The 22,333-nt window shown below is 43.5% G+C and overlaps 1 long non-coding RNA gene across 1 annotated transcript; it reads left to right on the top strand.

Annotated features, from left to right (window-relative positions):
• Positions 1–5,923: 5,923 nt before the first annotated feature.
• LOC121675338 lies at positions 5,924–19,427 on the top strand. The gene is made up of 2 exons (XR_006020058.1): positions 5,924–6,699; positions 8,078–19,427. It is a non-coding gene; the product is annotated as an uncharacterized LOC121675338 (long non-coding RNA).
• Positions 19,428–22,333: the final 2,906 nt, after the last annotated feature.

Below are 22,333 nucleotides of genomic sequence, written 5' to 3'. Positions count from 1 at the left end.
AACCCAGGTGTTAAAGCAGACAATGGAAGATAGTGTGCAGGTGTCAGCTATCCTTCCTCATACTTCTGTTTCAAAATCTCCAGCTCCCTGCTGTCTGTTGGCAAGAGACATCCCTAGTCACAGCCCCCTCAGAGGATTATCTTTTTTCTTCTGCTTTCAGAGCAAATGTGGCACACTTGGGTTCCTGTGCATGCCTGGAGTCTGAAAGTGCTGCAGCAGTGGAAGTCAATAGAAAAAGAGCAGCAGGTACCACAGGGTGTAATGAACAGGGCTGAGTGTCTCCCTTTGCCATCAGCAGGGAGCAGAAGCACACGTGTGTTGAAGCCCCAAGCTTACATCCTCTGAAGAGAATTTCTGCTGGCAATGCAGGAGTGGGGAATCCCTTTTGTTGAGAAATACCTGACATGTCTGGTAAAAAACTTCCTTCGTCCTCCTCCTCTGAAACACAAAGTAGGGTTGGAAGAACCCTCACTGACCACAGGAACACTTCCAGTATGTATTTCACAAATTCAGAAATCCCCATTAAATAAGGATCTGATATTTCTCATTAAAGCCACTAGCAAAAAACTCCCATGAATTAGGAGATGAGAGGACCTTGAAACTGAGACAAGACCAGTATTTTCTGTGTAGTTCATATTCTGGGCTGGTTGTTTCTCCCTGAAACATCACCATATGCTCAGTTTTTCTTTGCCATTTAATTGCCTCTAACACAGTAAAATCAGATCTAGGATAAGCAGACCAGTTCAATTTTTCGACATTAATTTTAACTTTGGGTTGGAGATTGAAACAAAACACTTGTCCTTTTGGTTAGTAGTTTTATTAAAGAGAAGGAACTGAATAGAATGAGCCCTGAGGTCACAGAGGACCACAGGGTCATGTTTACCCACCTCCTGCTAGGTCTGAGTCCAGAGGCAGCCAGGACACTTGTTTCTTCAAGTCTACTGTGTTTCCCCACCTTCAAAAGGTTTTTAACCACGGAAGGTGGCCAGGAAAAGGCCAGGATTGCCATGACACAACAGCTAGGGACACAATGTCACCAGGCTGAAAGAGCTGGTAGTTCTGCACTGATATCATGGGCATAACCAGCCCTGCAACCATGAGTGAAGTCTGGTGGCTGGGTCTCTTAAACCACCTTTCCACATCAGCAAAACCCCAACCACACTTGCAGCAGAGTGAGCATGGCTCACTCGTTTAGCCCAAACTACACTGGTTAAAACACAAGAGCAAGGAGAAATCTTTCTCACTCCTTCCATCACTTTAGGACAGGCAATGGGTCGGTTTGGTAGCACCAACACCAGGTACCTCCTGGTTTGCCAAGGCCCCAGAGACAGGAGGAAGATCATGGATTATCTAAGCAAGAAATGGAAAATTCTGTAGGATTTGCCTGATCAATACAGACACAAAACAAACAGAATAAACTCCCAGATCACAAACACATCTCAACCCCCTCTGCAAAGAAGTTCTGGGAGAAAGCACTCCTGCGTCTCTTGCCCATCCACCCCTTAGTTTTAAATGTTTCCTGTGTAAGAACATGATACAGTGCTGACCATGAAACATTTTTTTTCCCATTAAGCAGACATACATTCAGTAGAGATTCCATCACTGCTGTTTATATTTGGTATTAAGTGGCTTGCCCTTGGGAAATCTTATTACAAATTGTCAAATTATGTCCCTTCCTTTTAATTTCAGCAGAAAGTTGGATTTTTGGTTAAGTATATTTTAAAAATTTCCAGCTGAGGGGCTGGGGCTAGTGAGAAGCAGAGACTCACATCACTTGTACCTATTTTTCCATCAGCCTTACAGAGGTGATACCAAAGTGGCTATCACCAATAATTGGATTTAAGGGTTTCCATATGCCCACTTAAGAATCCCCAGAGTTTTTCAGTCTCTTCAACTCAACCCATTTAAATTCAGGTTTAACTGACATTGATTTAAGAGTTGGTTTTCCAAGGTGTTGAACACATGCCATCAATTGCAGCTGAAATTCTGAGTGCTCAGCCCTTCTCAATATCAGATCCTTCCTGTTTAAAAGAACAAAAAGCAGATTTTAAGTTTATTAAAGCCAGACCCATAGGCTCAAATGAAGGGTTATTAACTCCCTAAGTGATCCTGTAAGTTAATATGTCTTTATTAGTTGGCTCTTTTCAACTTAGCAAGTGTTGTGGAATAGCCCATTATAAATTACAGAAGCTTTACTTGAACTGGCTTCTAGTAAAACATAACAGACCTACTGGAAAATTGTTGCATAAATGTCACCTCCCAATGACCAGTCTGGACTAAACCATAGATTTTTTTCTACACTACTGCTAACGCACACAAAGTCTTTCATTTGTTTCATGAAAATGGTCCCTGGATAAAATTCAGGAGTGACAAAGACAGCAGTAATTCCTTTGTGTGCAGCATCTCAACCATTTTACACCAGCTCTTGATTTGGTCTTACATTTGCAGGGGAATAGAAAAAGAAAAAAGTATTACATCACCAAATAATTAAATTTGCTCTTGTCTCATGGCTGGCCAGACACAAGCTTTTTCTCTGCATGCACCAGTAAAAGGAAGAGATGCTTTTGTTTACATGGTTTGGGGAAGAGGGACTGATCAAAGACTTGAATTTTTTTGATGCCATGTAGAATTAGGCAGCAGAGGCCACATATGGATGGATATAATTAGCCACCTTATTTCCAAAGGCACTACAGCTCTTCAGCCCTGGAGATTTACTGTCTCCACTTCTACACATACTCCACAGAGCCCCTCCCCATATTGATCCAAATACAGGAAGGAAAATTATTAAGAAATATCCAGAGTTAGCAAGATTTCAGACTAGTTACCAGGAAGCTGTAAATGCAGCAGGAGTAGCCCTCATTAACTCACTGCTGGGAGCTGATCTGCCCTCTGCCTTTCTGCAGACTCTGAAACAGCTCTTGCTACGCTACTGACTTGGTCTTTCACACTGTTTCAGGGCACCTTTGTCAGAATCTTCATTCTTGGGGTTTTATGGGGTTTTTTCCTGTAAGAAGAGGGATGCTGGGGATGTGGCCCTCAGCACAACTGCATCCTCAAAAGATCACTTCCTGCACGTTGATCCTGTTAACTGCCCAAAGAAATTCCTAACCAGTTAACAAATCATGGGAGACTTGTCTTTAAGGGAAACATTTAATGAAAAGCAACTCAAGTTCCATTTTTTCTTTGAAGGCCAAAAGAGGAGTTTGCAGGGGGCCAGGTTTCCAAATGTCACCCATCCAGGACAAACAACTGCTGCCAAGCTCTGGCCCCCACACCTTGGTTCTTTCCTGTAGCCTGATCACTGCAGTGCAAACATTACTAGCTAAGCTTTCCCTGTCCCTCGCTACAGTAAAATTGTGTCCTCAAAGGCTCTCAGTGCTCCTTGGAAAGCTCCTGACAGCAGAAACAGAACTGGAGTGCACCAGTGTTGATCCTCCACTTTACTCTTACCACCTCCAGGTAGATCTTCCAATCAAGTGTGGCAGAAAAATGGCATACAGAGAAGAAATTAGCACTTAGAAGCATCCCCATCAATCCCTGCACTTCTCTCCATCCTTTCTAATTAACTTGAAATTGCTACTTTATAAAATTCTCACTGATATCTGAAAACAGTTATATGCTAGTAAAAGACAGAGAAAAGGAAGTTTTAGAGTAATAAAGAAAATAATTTTAATCCATGCTAACAGGTGGTATTTAAAGTTACAGCTGGTGGCAGTATTTAGGAGAGATCAAGGATAAACTGTATTAGTAACAGGCACATTTGTTTTGTTTCTATGCCCTATTTCATGCAAAGGAGACAACTGAGAAAAAAAATGCAAGGTGAATGCAAGCAATCACAAGAGGCCATTCATCACTCTGCCTACATTTTTTTATTAATACATTCACAGAACTGCAACTGTGCTCATTCCACAGGTAGCTCAGGGCAGAGGGATTAAAACAGCCAACCTTTATAATTGTTCTCCAGCTATCAGTCAACCTTTTTTATCTGCCAGCATGTGCAGACAATATCAGCTGCATTAACAATGCCACTCATTTAGTGGCACTGGATTGAAATGATGACAACATTAAGTGGCCACTGCAAAAAAAATAGGAAAAAAAAAAAAGATTACATAAATCCAAAAAGCTGAAACAGTTAATTGGCTGTTCCTCAAACACCCACAGCAAGTAACATTGGCTCCACTGGTGTAGCAGTAATTAAAAAGCTAATTACTATTTTATTGCAGAAAGTGAGAAACCCTAAGAATAAAGTAATGAGAATGCAGCTTGCTGAAATGAGAATGGTAACGCTGTTCTCACCAAGAGACCCCCACAGCACCATCACCTTGGGAAGGTTTGCACACAGACTTGTCACAAGAGTAATTAGCTAATTAGAAAGATAGAAGATACCTCCTTCCCCTTTCACTATCTGAGATCCCAGATATGATTCTAGCTTTAAATGGAAAACTAACACTACTACTGTATTACTTTGATGAAATCTTTTTTTGGGTTATGTTCATGAGATAAATTACTTTGGGCCAAAATTTTTTAAATGAATCCCTCCCTTAACTCCACAGACTGTTTCAGATATGTAAACCTAAACTGAGCTTGCCCTTTTGTTTGGAACTACTGCTGAAAATGCTGGGCAACCTAGAATTGTACAGAAATACAAGTAACAGAATCATCTAAATTCCAGTGTTTCAAGTGAAAGAAGAATTACACTTTGGGCTTTGCAGAACTGTTTCAATGCATGCCCAGCATCTACTGCACAACTGCTGTCTGCTAATGCTGTCACCTTCTTCCTGGTCATACAGCTCATCAGAATGCCTGAGCAAGCACTGCTTGTGCTGGGCTGAGAAACAAGAGGGTCCTGAGCTACAGAAGGTGATGCTGTTATTAAGGACAGTGCAGAAGGGGTATTTACACTGATGTCACAGAGCTTGAAATGCAGAAGGGGTGGGTTGGTGGGTGTGGTACACATGTGCGGAGGCAGAAACAGCAGAGTAACTCATGGTTACTCATACACAGTCCTCTAGAAAGGGAAACCTTGACAGCTTTTGAAAGTAGCTGCCAGGCCACTTGAGAAAGAAAGGAGATTCACAGAAAGCCTTTTTCTGTACCAAAGAAGGAATGCATTCCAAAAAGGAGATTTCAAAGGGGAGAGGAAAGAAAAAGCCCAGAAACGCAAACTGGAAAACACTGACCTAGCAACATGGCCAGCTCTGTGTTTGATAGGGAGCAGGAAAGGACTGTTCTTACATCAGCAGGCACTCAGAGCATGCCACATAAAGACGGTGAAGTAGGAGGACACTGCTGGAATGCACTGCCACAAGAACACCCAGCACTGCTGTTGGCAGCACTGTCAAACTTGATCAAAATGTATTCTGTCATGAAAGTTGTCACAAGAAAGAAGGTATGGGAATAAGTCACCCTTCATGGGCTATTTCTATTCACACTGAACAGCCTGTCTCAGGAAAACACACATTTTATAATCCACTTGTAGTCTTTTATTCACACATTTATTTCATCAGCTGCAGCATAGTTAGGAATATCACCAATACCCACCCAAACATACAGAGATCACACACAAGAATTCCTTGAAGCAGCAGTTAGTGCCAGTAATGTTGATTAAGCCACTTGTAAGACACAGGCTGACACATAAAAAAGCAGAGTTAATCTTGTACTAGTTATGGAAGCAAAACTCCTGCCTCCCAAGTGCTTTTTATGGAGGGAAAAAAAACCAAACTGAAAAGCAGTTTAGGGTTTTTAGTTTATTTTTTTCATGAAGGGCTGCTGAAAATCATTAGCTGACCAATGACAGCATTTTCTAGTTGCAATTTAAAGATTGTTCAGAGCCCCATCCAACCTGATCTTGAACACCTCCAGGGACGGGGCATCCACAGCTTCTCTGGGAAATCTGTTACAGGGTTCACAGTAAAGAATTTTTTCTTAATACCCGATCTAAACCTTCTCTCTCAGTCTGAAGCCATTCCCCCTTGTCCTGCCACTCCAGGCCCTTGTCAGCAGTCCCTCTCCACCTTTCCTGCAGGTTCCCCTCAGGCACTGGAAGGCCATGACAGATCACATACAAAAATCTGTACATCCCATAAATACAGCATCAGTTGCATTTTAGTCCACTGATGTGCTATTCAGTGTGGGATACCTCAGATTTTACTGTGGATTAGAAGCTTATGTTTTCTCATACAAATTCACAATGGAGTCATGTAAGAAATTCAGTTATTGACATAATTTATGGAGGAATTAATGCTCAGTGGCACAAAGAGCAGGAACTCACTGGTATTCTGCCCTGCTTACCTCCGACAGGGATTTCTACATCAGCCCATCCTCTGTCACCCATGCTGTAACTCTTGAGCGATGAGGAGGACTATGGTCCTTACTTCAGATTTTTCTGCATTTTGAGACTAGTCTCAAGCATTTGCTTCTTTTATTAACAGGAATTTTATAGGTAATTATAGAGATCATGATTTCTTGGAAAGTAGCAAATGCATCCATGATCCCAAACCTTCTCCAGCTCTTCAGGAAAAACTAGATTCATTATTGATGTAGATTAATCTTCACCCTAAAATGTAAAAGGGAAAGAAATGGAAAAACAAACAGTCACAGGCACTCTCAAAGTTGGCCAGATTTCAGCTGTCAAGAAAGAGAAAAGTTTTTTAAATTTATCTAATACATTAAAAAAAAACCCAATTCAAGTTAAGATATGTCGCGGGTTCGGTTTGTAACCGGGCGGAAACACCAATTTAGTGTAGTGGTTTGGTCCAAAATACTCATTACTGTTTATCTGCTGTGAGATAAGAATTAGGAGAAATGCAAAACAGGCACCAAACTTGAAAGAATATGAAGAAGTTTATTAACAGACCTAAAAGAAGAAAAAAAATTATACCACCTTCAGAACTCTCCTCCTCCCCCCACCTTCCTCCCTTCTCCCACTGACAATGTGAAAAGACAACCCTTAAGATGTTCAGTCTGTTTACCACTTCCATAATAACCTTGTTCAGTCCATTTAGAAAGAGAAGTCTCTTCTTGCTCATGCTATGAAAACATTATCACAACGAGACAGCCGCCCACTTCCAAATATTGTTCTGTCCATTTAGGAAGAGGAGTCTCTGCCTGCGTGTGAGTCCTTTCCCCCGACTTGCAGCTTTTCCCGCAACTGCTTTCGAGGGTCCACTCTTGAAGTTTTTTGGGGTATAATTTTAAGGTTGAGCCGTTCAGAAACAAAAACAGAGGCCCTTCTCCTTCCCTGGGAGCAAAGGCTCTTCCTCATCTTCATCGTTAGGACTATCTCTGGGAGCATCTCTAGGGACTGAGGTTTTCTCCTTTCCCATTTGGAGCAAAAGTCCTCATCTGGTTCATCTCTACGGACTGAGGTTTTCTCCTTTCCCGTTTGGAGCAAAAGTCCTCATCTGGTTCATCTCTCCCTGTCCAAACTTCTCATGAAATTACAGCTGCGTCAGCATCTGCCTATCTCAGCGCAGGTGCTTTTGCTCACGAGTTGAACACTCCACCCCCCATATCTTCATGAAATTACAACAGGATACTCTGATATATCATAGCTTCACAACAGACTTTCAGCTTTAAGCATCTCCTCTCTCTCTTCCCTCAGGTTTTCAGCTCTTCACAGCAATAAAAGGGTTAATCTCACCTCGGCCTTGCAGCTTTGCAGCTGGAATGTTGAATTTTTTCTTATCGCAGTGGAGAGGGGGGAGAGCCGAGCCGCTCCGGCTGCCCACGGCAAGGCAGTGGGGGGGGTTCCACGGCTGGAACAGGTCCATGGCTTCAGGATGGCCGTGGCCCGGCCCGGCCTGGCCCAAGCAGGGCCTGGCCGGGCCCACTGGGCCCTGCTCGGGCCCTGCAGCCACCTGTGCCAGCGCCGGAAACGAGAGAGAGCTTGGAGGGGGAGTTTGCCTATTCTTAAATGTGGATCACAGAGGTGATCACAACTTTAAGTGGCTTAGAGAATTGTCCATATTCAAACTGGCCAGCTGATAGGTTCTGTCAGTTCCCAGAGGAAACTGTAAGCACCCCTTAGCAAGGACGTCCCTTCCGGGACTACGCTTGCTAACCTATGACAAGATAGTATTTGAAAAGCACTTAACAGGATACTGATTCTTTGACAAACATTAATTATCAGATTATGAAAGCAGACTGTGATTAGTTTCTTTTTCTTTTCCACGTAATTACAAATGTTCTCAGTTAAGTGATGAGTCAATTAAATGTATCCACTGCAGGATTCTGTGCATGCAGCACATATGCAGCATATAAAGAGACAAGATTTCCTGCATGTTTTTCTTACGAAGCTGCCACTATCTGGTCCATCCTTGGGTTACATTCCCCAAAAGGATTGGTGTAACTGTACAGTGCTTAGTCCACCATCATCCACCGAGTTCAGCCTTACTGCACTTAACCCTACCAGCAGTTCTAGTGTTGGTGTAAACACCAAATAGTACAGACAGCATTTTTTAAACACTTATTTCCAAGACTTTAAAGACTTATTTCATATTTCCAAGAGAAACCCACCTTTAGCTGGGTAAATGGCTCTGGCGGAGCATTAGATTTCCATGGCAAGTGGGAAAATGAGGCATTTCCAGGCTCATTTCCTTCCTTCAGCCCTTGTGAGAGAGAACCAACTGTGCTCACTCACTGGAGGAGAAACATGTGAAAGGCTGTACCCAGCCTACACACAAAGAGAGGGTAAGACTATACCACCCTCCATTATTCAGGGAACTAGATGAGACTCCTGGCCAGAGGACTTGGCTGTATCACTTCTAGGAGCCACCCCAACAAGGATGAAGAGTATAAGCATTAGAGCAGCAAACAAGCACAAACCACAAACACTTGCTGGTTTTCAAGGGGAACTGCTAAACTTCAAGCTCCAAAATAAAGGACTCCCAGAAATCCAGCTAAGGCCAAAAAATGGTACACAGCACAATCTGCTGTGTGATGGAAGCCACAGAACTTTAATGAAGATTACAGCTGGGAATCCTACATTTTGTAATGGACTACAGCATCTAGAGCAGATGGAAAAGATGCATGTCACAGATTTTTGCTTGCAGGACAATCAAGAATGACAGAGGCTGTACCAGGCCTCCTGTCCATCTGCACAAAGCACAAGAAACCCGTCAGAACATGGATATCCCCATTTGTGCCACAGAGCTGGGCCCAGGCTTGCCAAACACAGCCCTGGAATGTCAGGTGCTGACTAAGCCAAGAAGCAGGAACCACCATGACAAGGAACTTTGCTTACCACAATGAGAAATTCCAACTCTCCACTTCCTCCAGAAAAGAAACCCTTCTGCTGAGAGGCTTCTTCTTTGGTATCACAGCACGTGAAACAGAGAGAGGGAAGAAAGCAAGCAGGGTATTTCTGGCAAGATCAGAGCTGCGTTTGTCACATTACCTAGTGCTGGGCAGAGATGTTCTGGTCACATACCATAACTCCTCTTCATATTTTCTATATCCCTGATTCTGAAAGACACTTAAACATATGCATAACATTTGGAATATGTGTCTAATTACAATACATTGTTTACATCCGAAAGTGGGCTGTGTAAGACTAATTCTAACCCAAAATAATCCATTATACTTCTGGTATGATCATGTTATAAAGTCCAACTACAAGGTTGGCAGAGTATAATTCTGAACATTTGGCCTAGGGTTTTTCTTCCTCCAGAAAATCCAGGAAAAGGAACAGGTAAGGATGCAACATCGACAAATCCCCAAACTTACAGGTTGGCTTTACTGCTATCTTTCAGGACAAACTGCAGTGCAGAACTTCAGATGCAGAGGGTGGCTGATGGAGATGGGGTGGGAGGGATAGGACACAGACAACACAACATGAACCCTAATATCCTCCCCATCTCTGCTTCAGTGTGACTTGACCTCTCTTAACAGTCTTGTGTGTCTGTGCAACATTTCTAGCAATTGCTAACTGAGTACATGGTTGCAGGGTCTAAAGAATAAACTTAAAACCATGTGTTAACCTTCAACATACAGGTGCTTAGAATGGAATCCTGAAAACAATTGTGCTGTACCCTGAAATATGGCACTCGACTATTTTCAGTGCTTCTGACCCCCCCTAAATTGAGATAATGCTAAACAGACCCAATTCGTTCAATAAAAAGAAGGCAACATTCAGTCTAGCAAAATCATTCATTATAATATTTATTCTATGAAACAATGCTGAAAACATAAGATTAAAAAATGTTCCATGCATTTCATAAAATACAGAGAAAGACATTGTCATAAACAAAACAGAACAAGCAAGCCAAACCCCCTCTGAAAATCCTGAGCTCCACTCTCCACACTGCATCTGATGAATACAAAAAGCATATCCAGGAGAAAGAGCAGTCTGAGGAAAGTGGCAGGTTATCTGTCAATAACTGGGATAACATCAGCCCACAAGAGTTTTGACATCACCTCTCTGATCACAAAACTAAACTGATGCAACTTGCTTTCCTTGCTACCAGTTCCTGGCATTGTCTTTGGCTGGGCAACCAGGATAGCGCAGCAGAATTCACATTAATTTGCTGTCCAGAGAGGTAATAGGGCCCAAAATGTAGGTAGCTACAGGAAGGTTTCAGGACCCAGTGGGTGAGAGGGAATGGCTGCTGTTCCCCTGCTGGAAGCAGGATGCAGGGACATGCCTTGACTCTCTTCCTGGGAGCACGGCAGGTGGAAAATGCACCCGGTGGAAGAAGTATGGGCAGAAGCAGGAAATGTATCTAGTACCTCTCTTTAAGAATCCCAGTCACACACAAGAGACGCTGCATTACAGATGGATGCTGAGAGCAACACCTTCATTCACGTTACAAATGACATTGCTATAAATCTTCTTACTGAAAGCTTTTGATCCAGCTCCTTCTCCTCAACAGTGCCAGGTTTGGCTTTAGCAAAGCTGTTACCAAGATCCTTATCTTGCTTTTCTTTTACAGAACCTCCCAGACTCCCACAACAGTTAACAACCACATAACCACCAAACACGAAGCCAGCCCAGTTCTGGGCTCTGATATAAAAGCAGCCTCACTCTTGTGCTGGGAATGTCCCAAAGCTGCCATAGCTGTATGGGGAGGGCAGTGTAGCGAAAGGAAGAGCAACGCTCCACTTACACAAACACCTGCTGCCCCAAAAGCCCCATTCCATGAAGCCTTAGGAACACCATAATCAAAGAATTTCATATGGGGAGGAACAAAGAGAAGAGAGCACTGGGATCCTTTCCCCTGCACCTGGGGATGCATCCACTCTTCAGAACAGCATTCTTCCTTCTGCGAGCTCCCGAGCCACCTCTGCTGCAGCGCAGAAGGTTCTGCATCGGCCTCCTGAGAATGATGCACCAGGGAACATTGTTACAGTTTAAAAAGTGGTTTTCATGTTGAATCTTACAAAGCTAGAAACTCCTATTTTTAAAAAATCTTCAGTGAAGTGCAATTTACCCTGTTGCATGAACTATTACAAAATAAGAAGTATATAGAATTGCCTATGCTACACCTTAACTCTCTCTCTTTGCATAAACATATCAGGAATATGACTTCGTATCACTTGGTCTTTTCACCTTCCAATTCCCAGAAGAACCCTATTCCATTCCCTGCACAAGCACAAAGGAGTCAAAAAGAAGACCCCATAGGAAATCCCAAGCCCGGCATTTCTCTCTTGGAGTGCTTGCAGCTAGAATAATGTTTTCTTGGTGGAGTTTTTAAAATTCAATTGTGTTTTATGCATTCCATTTAGCTTGCATTAAAAAACCAGAATATGCTGTAAGAAATTAAGGTCTTCACAGGTCTCCACAGGCTTTGGTGAAACACAAAGTCTTCTTTTAAAGTAACTGCCCAGGTTCCTCTATAGTGTAATTTCTGTGTTGTCCATGTAAACATTACACAGAGCCTTTGTACCACCCACTAAGCTCTTTGCTTCAATCAACTATTTGTGCCCAAAAGCACATCCTTATGTTTCTTCCTACACCACAGCCATCCTCCTACACCACAAAAGATGTAACAAAACAGGAATTAATCATAGCCTGGATACTTACAGGGATTGTTGCTGTTTGCTTCTGTCTTCGCAGCCTTGGCAAGTTTGGTTGAGTTCTGCTGTGCTTTGCCTTGCTCCTCTCCAGTTAGCAGGGCTTTTATTTCTGAGGGGATTTTCCCTTGGTCCATGGCCATGCACCACTGCTTGTACTGAAATATGCAAACACATTAGGCCTTAGCAAACTGCCAGGATCACATTAGCAGACAAAACAGGGCTGTAATCTTTACCTTCCGGTATACTCATTTAAGGTCTGAATTTACTGAGCTGAAGCCTCTTACGAAACTGCAGAGCACTAATGAGCTGAGCACGTGTCCATGGCTGCATACCTGGCCTCAGCAAAGGCTCTTTCAGTCAATAAACTGCTACTCAGAGGCAGCACTAGACAGAACACTGTAATTATTAAACAACATGGAACACTCTGTGCAATTTCTCACTGCTGGCATGCAAGAACACTGTTCCAGTTCATGGCCTATTAAAAACAAATATTTCACATGACTCTGGGGCTGATGGACTATTAAGAGGTCCTTTCCCATTGCGCAAGGCACAGTGGAAGCACATGTGCCTTATTCCTACTTCCTTCATCTTAAACTCTTCATTGCCAAACCCTGAAGCACACCAAAAAAACCTGGGGACAGTTGGCTGGCTTTTCACCTGATCCTAAACCTACTGCCTCGTAGTGATCAGCCCTGCCCATTCAAACGAACCTAAAGCCAGGGCAAAGCAGTGTCCTCAGCGCTGGTGACACTTCAATGGCATCCCTGAGGAGCTGTGTCTGTATTTCCAGATGAAACACTCTCTTTGGTTAATGCTGCTCATTTGGCCAAGACCCCATCTTACACATGCTGGAACCATCGACACAGAGAGCATGCTGCAAGAATCCACTTCCCCAACAGAGAAGCAATGACACCCTGTGGATATATGTTTCCCCTTTGATATTTTAACACCTCTTCCCACAATCTACCTCTGTCAAAGGTTTTTCAAAACCAGACATTTCAAAGACAACAGACTCAAATGTAATGGCACTTCCTTCACTTGCTTCCAGTTCAGAACCAGCACATAACTTGTGACGTGAATTCATATTCTACACACCAAAGGAGGCAAACAGCTGGATGCATCTGATGTTTTGATACCTCCGGGCCAGCCAAATGCCACTGTCAGTCACTGTGGTCTCAAGAACAAGTGTTCACGAGGACAGGTCCCAGATAATACTGAGGGTTAGGTTAAGTGATAGCTCCTCACCATTTCAAGCTCTTCTCTGAGAGCACAGATGGCTCGCTCTCTACTTGAAACCAGCTCTTCCAGGTACTGGTACCTCAGCTTCTTCCTGGCTCTGCACTCTCTTGCACTCTGACGACTTCTTTCAAGTTTTGCCTTCAAGTCTATTTTGGCTGGTTTACGACCTCGCTTGCCTGGTTTCTTTACCTTGCCTCCAACCACCTGGAAAGGAAGAGCACAATAAAGATCCTGTTCTGCAAAGGTAATGCTGGAACCATGTGATCGTAACTACTAGGAGTCCCAAGTATAAAATCTTCCATACAAATTCTGGAGCAACAGAGGAAATAAGAATGCTGAGCTATGAAGTTTTCAGGACTCTCTCCAGTGGCTCTATTTCTCTCTCATACTGGGGAGCCCAGAACTGAACACACTACTCCAGGTGTCTACAAGGGTATCGAGGAGGCATAGTCAGCTTGTAGTGAAGCTGCTTTCATATACCAACAGCCCCTGCTCTAGTAGTTGCCAGGTCTGGAAATACTGTATTATGGAGTTTAACACTTCAATTTAGAAAAAAATATAGTTATTTCTATCAATATAATGCAAAACTCAGTTTTGCTGCAGTCAACAGTTTTGGCCTACTCTAAATTCAGAATTGTTCACTAGCCATCTGAGCTTCCCTGGGCTAGATTACTTTCAAAGGAATCTTGAGGAGTTTTACTGAACAGGGAACTCAGTCACACTGAGCCCGATCTCTGCTGCCTCTGCTCCAGTAGAACATCACCACTCTGGCCACATTCACCCTCAAAACACTACTACACAGCCTGGTGAGTCTCCTCACACCTCACACAACCCATCAGTGTTGAACTCTCCCTGTTCCTAATTTAGATCTCCATTGCAGAAATGTAACTCCCTAGCTTCTTGCCCTATGGAATGCAGCTTTTGCAATCACTTTCCCCTTTTCTTTGTGGCTCCTTTTTTACAGGTCTGAGAACTTCTCCTGCTACAATAAACTAAAAAACAAAAAACAAAAAAAAACCAAAACAAAACCCAAAACAAAACACAAAAACAACAAAAAAGCCCCACCAAACCAAAACCAGTTTCCTGTGTGTTTACTCTGTTCTTCCCCACCCAAATATTTTATTCTTAACATGGGGGCATGGCACAAGAAAGTCTTAAATATGGTCTGAAGCTCAGTTCACTGGTCATTGGGTAGTATCACCCTGTAAACATTACATCAGCCACACACCCCAGCTCCCCTCTGAAGTGAGGATTTGTCTTTATTTGCATTCTGACCACACTGTTTGACTGGAGGGGGTGTGGAGAAATACACCTAACACACACCTGCATACAAGAATTTCACTGCTGCCTTAGTATTTCACCATCCTGTATACAGACAGGACTTTTTTCTAATAGGCAGTGTTCAAAATATCAGAGTTCATCATTAAAAAAAAAAAAAAGGCACTTTTACTGTGAAAAGCTACAAAATAAGTCATTTTTAACATTCAAAGAAGTCACTTGTTCTGCAAACTTAGCAAGCTGCAATAAAAACAATAACAGTGAATTGATGTGCCAGAATGAAGAGGGAAAAAAAGGATTATACAATTGAGCCTATTCTTTCTTTGGAAAGTGAGTCAACAATCACATGCCAACATAATCCTACCCTCTCTGTATTGTCCCTCCTAATTTATTCAGGAGTAGCTGCCTACCATAAGCAAATGAAAGAACAGAAAGTACTTAATGGACATCTATGATAATGAAACAAACACAATACATTCAGAAGAGCAAAGGAAAAAAAATGAAGCTCTTTTACACTTGAACTGCTGAATACAGTTTGAATAATTCTGTACTCCATCAAAGTGCTCCCCTTAAAATTTTCTAGTTCAGAAAATCTAGTGTAGTTCAAAGTTCAAACTAACCAGGTGTGGCCAAGGCAGGGCACAGGAGCTCTGAAAAAGGGAAACTGACTGTCCTCTTTCAGGCATGACAAGGTCTGTCCTCTCATGGAAACACACTCCTGGCTATGCGTGGTGTGATCCATACTCCCAGTTCAGCAGAATGCAGAACTACACAGAGTCTTCTCAGGTGGGGCTGCAGGCAGTCACAATTTGCTTTCTACTATTACTTGCACTTGGAAGATTGATGGATATTACATTATACACACTACAGCCAAAGTACTTCAGTTCTCAAAGACTTTTAGCACCTGAGGCTTTTCTGTGCCAATGCAAGGTAGTTCAAAGTAAATCTTTGAATTCAAGAGCTAGATAAGGTCTTGTAGAGACATACACTGCAGCTCTCTCAAAAAACCTTGGCCACTCTGGGTTCTGACCCTCTAGAGCTAGAGTGAGCTGGCACTCAAGGCTGGGGCCCCAGCACACCCCGCACTGCTGTGTGAACAAAGCAGTACCTCGAGTCCTAGTCCTGCAGGGGAGCACTGACAGCCATGCCCTCTCCCCCCAGCCTCAGGCACGTACATGGTTCCCACCACGCCGTTTCTCACAAACAGCAAGTTAAAGGCTGCTCAGCACAAGGCAAACAGATCCGGATCCACCATTATCCATAAATTGCTTTCCCTTTGATCATTCCAGAGAGCATTCTACAGACAGGTGTGCCAATTGCTCTCCCTCCAAGATCTTTTACCACTGTAGCAGCCCTGCACACAAGCTCCCTTAGGGCAGGAAAAGGCTTGTACCTCTCAACCATTCAACCACTGTTGCTTGCCAACACTCTAACCACCAGGACAATGGAAATAACAAAAAGCTTCCTTGCCTTTTGACTCTAAGCACTAACACCCTAATAATCTGCCTTCACACCATCCCCAAAGACTCATACTATCTTCATGGCTCCTGGACTTCGCCACACGATTACACATCACCCTGCAAAGGCAGCAGTGGAAAGCAATGTAATTAAATCCTACATCCTCGTCAGTTTTGTCTCACCAATACTCAGAAACTCCTGCTGTAACCTTAAGCAACCTAGCTGGGGAGAAAAAGGCCTGGGAAATCCTTTGCCCCCATCCAGCATCACCGTATCTCCCTGGCTTCTAGTCATGTTTGCCTACTCAGTTGCTATGCTGATGTGACAGAAAGGAGACAAAGCAGAAGTGATAGTTGATGTTGAACATGGCAACAGACCAAGCACACATTTTTTGTCCCTTTGTATTCCTCTTGAGCTTATAAAGGAACATGATCTATTAGCATTCAGCAGTGGGGATGTGGGTTTTTTTCAGGGAGTCATAAGCAATCAAGACTCAGAACATTAATCATAAAAGTTTTCATAGAAATATTAATAAAGGCACGCATTAGTTAGAGATCTGACAGAGCTCCCATTTCAGTTCACTCACAGTTCAGAAAATAGAAGAACATAATTCTTTTCTCAGGCACATGGTGTGATTCTTGGGGTGTCCTGCACAGGGCTATGAGTTGGGACTCGATGATCCCGATGGGTCCCTTCCAACTCAGCCTATCCTGTGATTCCATTATTTCCTTTTTAATACACTGCTTAGATCATAACCTCATTCTTGCCTCCCATCAGTGTCCAGGCACAAAGTTATTTGACCTGGGATTGGAAATAGCTGCAGTTACTCAACCTGATACAGAAAATCCCTCAGACTTCTGGATTGTTTTATTAGAAGGATGCAGCAGATCTCTCCAAAATCCTTGCCAGAATGCACAGCAGAGAGGTCCTCCTCAGGAAGGAGATGCACTCATAACACAGCTACTAGCACTCGCAGCCCTGAGGAGCTGAGCCCCTCGGACAGAAGACTGTGATAAAATTGGCCTCATCATGACATCTACAGGTTTGAATCAATTTAGCAGATTAAAGCCACACCATCCTAGGCACTGCTCAGCACCTGTGATCAGCAATGATGATCACACTGAGCAGGTCAGCATCTCACAGAAGCTCTGATTTCATTTACCAGTGTCCGAGGTTACAATGTAAGATGTAACCAAAAGTATGTATTCTATCGCCATCTTCATAAGCACTTAAAACCAGGTGGGGCTGTGTTCCTTACCTCCTTCATGACTCATCCCTGATAACTCCCTCTAAGGGATACCTTCTGCTAATGGGCCATCAAGGTCTCACTGCATGACTCATAAATTACATCATCCCATTGTGAGATGCTCTGCCCAGGGGGAGGAACCAAGCATTCGTACAGGAGCATCTACCACAGGATTCCCAGAGGATAAGAGCTTGACAACCATCACTGGAGAAGGACCAGATCTTTCTACAGGATCACTGCTTTGACAGCATCACATCCATCACTCCAGCAAGGACTGCAGCCACCATTTAATCGGACTGCTACCACCACCCTGACCGACAGGGTGTCAGATTGTGCACTGACTTTGTCAGTGTTTCTGTACTATTGCATTTATTTTAATTTTCCTATTAAGTTGCAGTTCTGACTTGGAATCTCTCACTGGTTTGCTTTCCAACTAGTACAACCAATAAACAAGCAGCTCCATCAACCAGTACTTGAGATCCAGCTCAAGGAATCATCTTAAGCCGACTCTTCCTTCATTGTACTGGCAGCTGAAGGTATAGGTCTGCAGAACTTAACTTAGCATGGAACTGGTGATCATCTAGAGAATTTATATAAAACTTTAAAAATTATTAGTAAGAAATAAAACCTAAGTGCTGTGTTACAGTAGAGGGGGGAAGAATCTATTCCCCCTTGCAAATATTTTCACAAAATCAGACAGCAAATGAAGCCAGTCACAAGTCTCCTAATAAAGATGAAGGTTTCTGATCTTCCAGTTCAAAGCATACCACTCAGAGTAGCAGTACAAAACCCAGCTAGAGAGCATGCTTGTTATTCCTCCATTGAATGACATTTTATATGCCCAACACAATTATTTTACTTTCATTGGCAGACAAAATGCATCTGATAAGGAACCAAAAATGTAAGATACTATATAGTGAGCAAACATGATCTAAGTCTTAGGCAGATGTGTCAACAAAAATGAATCCTAAAACTCTCACCATACAAAGTGCTTCATGTAGTAAGAATATCATGTTCAGCACAGATGCATAAAGAATACTGTCTGTCTTTGCTGCCAACGTCTGTTTTAAAAAAGCATGAGCTAGGACTAAATATCAAGTTTTCATAAGGTGTTATTCAGGCACCCAGATGAGTAAGTGCTAATGTTCAGGGCAGCAGTCACTCAGATGCCACCTTGCCACTCCACTGGTGACAACCCTCCTCTTCCCCCCCTGAAGGACTTACACAGCCTCACACAGGGAATTATGTCCACCACTGTGCCCTACACATTCTCTCAGTTCACACGAACAGAAACCAGGCACTTTTCTAAATCTGTCTCTGTTACAATTCAGGGTCAGGGATGGTCAGCTAACTCTAACATGTGCATCCTCCCAGCCCACTGTAACAATGAAATAAAACTGTTCTACCTGGTTTAGAGGCTTTCAGCTCCTCCATTTTACTCACTCCTCGCAAATATGAGCAGACGTGTCATCTGAGCAATGCTGAGCAGCAGCTTCTTAAAACAGTTAATGATTTGAAATTGCTTGTATCAAATTATAACCAAAACTGTTAAGGTTTTATATTTCCAAGCAAGCAGCAATGAGAATGCTTTATGTTTGGACATGATCCTGGGTGGAAGACTTCTCTAGCACACTGAGAACCTGCATACTCTGAAAAGGCCGTGAAGGCTGAAAACATAGCAGCCCACCTCCTTAACAACTGAGATCATCTCCACAGTAGCTCTGGCCCTGTTGTGGCACTCAAAGCATTACCCAGAGCTGACTCCAGCATTGCCTGGGAGATCTCTCTCCCTGATCCCAGTCAGCCACACCAGCAAGGGTCACAGGCTACAAGACAGTTCATGGCCAAAGACCCCTCAAGCTCTCTGTTTTAAACACAAGATTTCACACCTGGCTTGCTCCCACACTCCCTCCAAGGGACACCTGCATCCCCACAATTATGACTCAGGACCACACAGGACTGAGTATTTGATGCCTCACAGCCAGGCTGTGGAAAGCAACCCAACTCCTTGAGCGCAGCTCTTTGCTGAGAGCCTTCCCCTGCTCTAACACCAAGCGTTCCCTCAAAAAGGAAAGCTGCACGAACACCAGAGCAAGACATCAACAACTGCTGGATCCATAAATATAGTAACATAACATCTTTTTTGTGCAAGGCAAGAATAGTTGTAATAAAAGAGAGCAACCCCAACCTTTTTTGGTGGCGGTCTGGTTTTTGTTCGCTTGTTTTTAACTTCACTGGAATAACAAAAGTGATCTGATGTTAAAAACTTTTATTTCTCATTTCTAGCTGTAAACTGAAAATTTAATTACTCAAAGAAAACTTGTCAGTGTTCCCTATAAAAACCTCTGTAATTAATACAAAAGATTGCAGTTAGATGTATAAAACTGTATTTTAATATTTACTAACAAGAGTTATCAACTTCTTACCCTAGTCCCTGCTCCCCAATGCATACAACAAATACATAATATGTTATATGTAGTCTTGTAAAGTGACCAAGAAATTTCACCTGTAAAGGCTGAAACCACAGTAACAGAGCTTCTCCTTTTTCCTCTGTCTAAATACTTCAGAGATGCTCAAGTGTTGTTTTAACAGGAATTACTTGCCAAGGAACTGCTACATCACTAAACTCTTTCCCTTACACACCATATCATACACCTTACACCATAGCTCAAACCACAGCAAGAAGTGAGGCCAGTACCTGAATAAACCCTACTTTAAAAGCAGTTCAGTAGAAGAAAAAAAGGTAATATTTTGGGTTTGGGGGGTTTTTTTGTGTGTGTATGAATAATTTAAGAACATCCTTCTGAAATGAAACATGACATTTTTCTAGATCTGATGTTAAGATATTCTATCTATCCCTTTATTTCTTACTGTTTCCTTCCAATTTTGAGGAATATGTTAACAAGAACCATTCTTCTAATGCTCTCTTAAACCAGTTAAGGCTAAATTAAAGTGCACCATGAATTAGGGAAAACTTTTCAGCCTGCAAGCTCAATTCTAAATTCTTTATATCACATAGATGAAGGCAAACACTGAACTTGGCTGCAGGCAGCTATGGAATGGTCACTACACTACCAACACAATTTAGTTGATTGAGTTTTTGCAGGGAAAGTCCTTTCACAGGCCAACAAGGAGGGAAGCATGACTCAGTGGAATTTTTAGGAGATTTCAAGGACATGCTGGCTCCAGTTGTAACCACAGTGGCCATAAGATGAGGTATAAATAGTGCTTGCCTCATCCTGACACAGCAACCTGCCATGGGAAGAGCCCTCCCAAGGGAAATGGCATCTCTTGAACAGAGTCACCAAACCCTCAGGGTGACCTGCAGCCTCAACTATAAAAATTGTACTTGGGAGTGAAAACAGGAAGAAGAGTGACTATTCCACTCTGCTGTTTTTTGGGTTTTTCCTATTCAACTCAAAATCAGTTAAAAAAAAAAAAAAAAAGACCAAAGATTTGACTTTGTAAATAGATACATTTTATTTAGCAAATGTGTCATAAAATGTTTCAGGAAAAAAAAATGCAGACTATCAGGCCCCCACATAACACAATGGTAGATCAAAAATTATTTTTAAATGAAAATCTGGAAGTTGGGTAGTACAAATAACCTACATCTGATAGAGAAATAAAAATCACATCATACTCATGAACTATATATGCCTCCAGAACTCAATCTTCTGGATCTTCTAAACTACTGCCCCAATTACACAAACTTTGATGCAGTTCTCAGATATGCAGATTTCCCCCAACCTCCTTCACAGCTTTCAGACAAGGCTTTAACAAAATAAATTAGTATACCTGTTAAAACAGCAGATGACCATAAACCTTTCATATACTTACAATCCATTCTGTGGATTGTGGATTGCCAAATTACTGATCGCTTCTAAATTTCTTTATTCCCCAAGAAATCGTATCAAGTATTTTTCCCCTCTTTGAATTAAGGCAGATCAGCACAGGCTGTGTGAAAAAGAAAAATTCAAGTGGAGTCTCCAGCACGACCCCCAGGACAGCCCCTAACCAGCACCCCCGTGAGCTGAAATACCCAAACTCAGCTGAGTTGCAGAACGCGGCACGGAGTGGGCACAGCAGCTGTCCCTGCCGGCCCGGCTTTAGGGGCACCCCGGTACAAGCAGCTGGAAGCTGCATTCCTTGGGCCTCTTCCCATGTTTGGCACTGCTCAAGTGGAAGCCCTGCACCGTCAGGGATGCCGCTCTGCTGCTCTCATGAGACAATGCTGGAAGAATCCAAGCTCCAGCACCCAGTACAAGGCTGCAACTCACGCTCGTACCCCACCATTTATGCACAGTTGCTATTTATCTAATAAATTCAGGGTGCTGTTGGCAGCATGAACCACTGCACCACACCACTGGTAGTATCCAGCCTTTGGTCCATGCCTGGGGCTTTAAGGAAACACCAGAGGCAGCACCGAAGCGCTGCAAGCAAGAACGAAGGGGGCAACCCCTCCTTCCTGGCGGCTGCAGCGAGCAGAGCCCTTCAAAAGCAGAATTCAGAAGGCTCCCTGCACCCAGAGCCTCACGGGCTGCCCTCGGCTCCAGCTCCCGGATAGGCCCCGCAGCCCTTACCTTGCTGTCATCCATGTGTGCTGCCAGCCCCGATCCGCCTCGCCGCAGCCCCTGCACGAGGAGCAGGCGGAGCCGCCCGCCCGCCCGCGGCCCCGGCGGACACCGGCGCTCACAGAGCCTCAGGGCCGCCCGCGGCCGCCGCCATCGCCCACCGCCATGTTTGTTTACAGCCGATGGGCGCGGTAGCGCCGGCAGAGCGGTGCACGCTGGGAAGTATAGTCTTGTTCGGCCCTGTCGCCATTGGCCGCTGCCCTGATGGGAACGGAAAAAACTACAACTCCCAGCAGACCCAGCCGAGGAGCGGCACGGCAATTGGTCCTCGCCTCGCCAGCTGGGCGAACTACATTTCCCAGGAGGCTGGGGGCGCTCCCCCGCCTCGCGGACCAAGTGAGTTTGTTGTTTTATTGGTGGTTTTTTGTGAGGTTTTTTGGGTTTTGGTTTTGTTTGGTTTTTTTTTTTTTTTTTGGGGGGGGGGGGGGGGGGGGGTGGGGGGGTGGGGTGGTGGTTTTTTGTT

Source organism: Corvus kubaryi, unplaced genomic scaffold (genome assembly GCF_017639235.1).
Source record: "Corvus kubaryi isolate FWS band 111438036 unplaced genomic scaffold, C.kubaryi_AGA036_p1.0 74, whole genome shotgun sequence".
In the NCBI taxonomy this organism is placed as follows: domain Eukaryota; kingdom Metazoa; phylum Chordata; class Aves; order Passeriformes; family Corvidae; genus Corvus; species Corvus kubaryi.
Note: the sequence above shows the minus strand (reverse complement) of the source record. Positions and strands in the feature narration are given on the sequence as shown.